Source organism: Octopus bimaculoides, chromosome 9 (genome assembly GCF_001194135.2).
Source record: "Octopus bimaculoides isolate UCB-OBI-ISO-001 chromosome 9, ASM119413v2, whole genome shotgun sequence".
NCBI lineage: Eukaryota > Metazoa > Mollusca > Cephalopoda > Octopoda > Octopodidae > Octopus > Octopus bimaculoides.
The window spans coordinates 29,871,504-29,874,667 of NC_068989.1; the positions used below are offsets into that span (position 1 = coordinate 29,871,504).

A 3,164-nucleotide genomic window follows, 5' to 3' on the forward strand; every position below is an offset into this window, starting at 1 on the left:
TTGGCATGGGGGCCAGTCGTCGAATTTGGTTTGATTTGGATTTCACTTGCTTTAACAGGTCTTCACAAGCGGAGTTTAGTGTCCAATGGAGGAAAGGTACGCATAAGTGGGCTGGCTATATCCCCGGCAGAGGCCTTGGATTTTGGTCTCACTTGGCTTCCCGGGTCTTCTCACGCACAGCATATTTCCAAAGGTCTCAGTCAGAAGTCATTGCCTTGGTGAGGCCTAATGTTCGGAGGTCGTGCTTCACCACCTCATCCCAGGTCTTCCTGGCCCTGCCTCTTCCACAGGTTCCCTCAACCGCTAGGGTGTGGCACTTTTTCACACAGCTATCGTCATCCATTCTCGCCACGTGACCATACCAGCGCAATCGTCTCTCTTGACACCACAACTGATGCTTCTTAGGTTCAACTTTTCTCTCAAGGTACTTACACTCTGCTGAGTATGCACACTAACATTATACATCCATCGGAACATACTGGCTTCATTCCTTGCGAGCTTACGCATGTCCTCAGCAGTCATAGCCCATGTTTCACTGCCATGTAGCATGGCTGTTTGTACACATGCATCATACAGTCTGCCTTTTACTAATGTGGCAGAAGTTGTTTTCTGCATACTTACAGTGTTTAATGCTCCTGTACATCTGCTACATACAAAAACTAACTTCCTAGTTAGCCTGCCTTTGATATTGCTGCACCTCTTATGTGTCCATAGCTTGCACTGGGTACATCTTATAGAGTTACTACCTACTCCTTTTCTACATACTGAGCAGGGCCATCTACCTGAAGGGGTTTGTGTTTTATCTACCTTCCTACTTATTAGGACTTTGGTTTTAGCTAGGTTGACTCTGAGGCCCTTCGATTCTAGTTCTTGCTTCCACACCTGAAACTTCTCCTCTAGTTCTGATAGTGACTCAGCAATTAGTGCAATGTCATCAGCATAGAGGAGCTCCCAGGGGCAACCTGTCTTGAATTCCTGTGTTATTGCTGAGAGGATTATGATAAATAGGAGAAGGCTGAGGACTGAACCTTGGTGGACCCCTACATCTATACGGAATTCTTCACTGTACTCGTTGCCAACCCTCACCTTACTGACAGCGTCTCTGTACATGGCTCGCACAGCTCTCACTAACCATTCTTCTATCCCTACTTTCCTCACTGACCACCAGATGAGGGATTGGGGGACCCTGTCAAAGCCAGGTTTATCCTTGGCTAGGTATTCCTCCTGAAGTTGTTTACCAGAAATATAGCATCAGTGGTGCTTTTCCCAGGCACGAACCCAAACTGCATCTCATCTAAACTGACTCACTCCCTAATTAGTTGGGCTATGACCCTCTACGTGACTTTCATTACCTGATCTAACAACTTGATAACTCTGTAATTTTTTGTATCTAAAGCGTCACCTTTACCTTTGTAGCAGTTGACAATGGTGCTGCTACACCAGTCATTGGGTATGACTCCTTTGTGTATCACCTGATTAACAATACAGGTGACTAGGCTATAGCTGACACTGTCAGATATTTTGAGCATCGCTGCAGTGATTCCTGATGGGCCGGGAGCTTTCCCTGTCTTCATACTCTTAATTGCTTTATCTACCATGGTACTGTCAACTCGGATAGCTGGTCCCTGTGTTGGGTCGACATTCAGCAGACTCTCTTTCTCCCATTCATTCTCTTTATTGAGCAATCTTTCGTAGTGGCATCTCCAAACCTCTTTCTTTGCAGCCTCATTTAGTGCAAGCGTACCATCATCCATGCGAACACATTTCTCTCCCACGACATCACGATTCTCTCTCACACACTGTCTTGCAGCACAAAATACCTCAAGTATTTGTTCCTCACTGCGCAGAACATTGGCAAATTTTTTCTCATGTGCCTCCCCTCTGGCTAAATAAACCTGTCGCCTAGCTTCCCTTCTGGCAGTCTGATACAATTCCCTGCTACCACCGTTCTTCCAGTCCTTCCAAGCCTGTTTCTTTTGTCTAATAGCCCTGTCAACAACATTGTTCTACCACCGCGTTATTTTGGGTCGAGAAGGGACTTTGCACCATCCACAGATCTGGTCAGTGGCCCTCAGCAGGTTGTCCCGTAGACAACTCAAGTTGTCTTCTACATTGTGTGAAGCTATATCCCCTTCTATTTCGTCAAAGGCTTCGAGTAATAAGTCTCTAAATCTCTGTCCATTCGCAGGATCTTTGAGCTTCCACACCCTTCTCCTCCATGCTGGTCGTCTTCTGGGCAACCACTTAGCCCTGATCCTGAAGTCACTAACTACTAGTCTATGTTGTGGGGTACATTCTTCACCTGGGAAGGTTTCGGCATTTATAAGCAGCCATATTTCCCTTTTCCTGGCGAGGATATAGTCAATTTGGTTAGTGTGTCTGCCAGAACGGTAGGTGACTAGGTGACTGGCAGGTTTCCTGAAGTTAGTATTGCAGATCATAAGGTCATTTGCATCACAGAACTCCAGCAGCCTGGTACCCTCCTCATTGAGGGAACCAAAACCATAGCCTCCATGTACGCCATAGAAGCCCCCTGAATGTTGTCCAACATGACCATTGAAGTCACCAGCCACAAAGAGAAGGTCCCTGTCATTCGTCGACGAGGTAGTCTACAGGAGGGTGTCATAAAATCGGTCTTTCTGTCCGTCGGGTAGCCTGGGTTGAGCGGCATAGGCTGAGATAATGGTTGCTAACCCATGGTGAAGGACTAATCTAATCTTAAGTATTCTATTGCATACTCTAACTACCTCGATTACCTTATCCACCCATTTCTCTGCAAGAAGTATACCCACGCCCCTGACCCCATCTGTGTTCCCTGCTCAGAAAATCTTGTACCTGTGTTCTTTGCTTGTGAGGAACCTAGCTGAACCTCCTCTCCACCTTACTTCTTGGAGGCAGCAGATATCGACACATCTCCATTCAAGCATCTCAACAATCTCACCAGACCTACCTTTCAGTGTGCCGACGTTGAGAGAGCCAATCCTGAGGGTGTGGGAGGTATGGGCCTGTGAGACCCTGGGGCAGGGAACAGCAGCATCATGTATCTGAAAAGAAAGCTCGCATTTTGCAGAATTCATAAACAATCAGTAGCAATCATTTCAGCCTGCATCTACTACACTATCGTATTTTGCACCATATGATCGCTACCTTACATAGGAGATAAA

At 46.5% G+C, this 3,164-nt stretch overlaps 1 protein-coding gene across 8 annotated transcripts in view; it reads right to left on the minus strand.

Annotated features, from left to right (window-relative positions):
- Positions 1-3,164, minus strand: part of LOC106883292 (ankyrin repeat and zinc finger domain-containing protein 1) — a 98,312-nt gene that overhangs the window by 78,924 nt on the left and 16,224 nt on the right. Inside the window, exon 1 of one of the 8 annotated variants that reach the window (XM_052970533.1) lies at positions 2,951-3,050. The exons of the other annotated variants lie outside the window; for them this stretch is intronic. The gene's annotated coding sequence lies outside the window, so the exon portion shown is untranslated. Of the gene's footprint in view, positions 1-2,950; positions 3,051-3,164 lie in introns of those variants that run through there. 8 annotated transcript variants of the gene reach the window in all.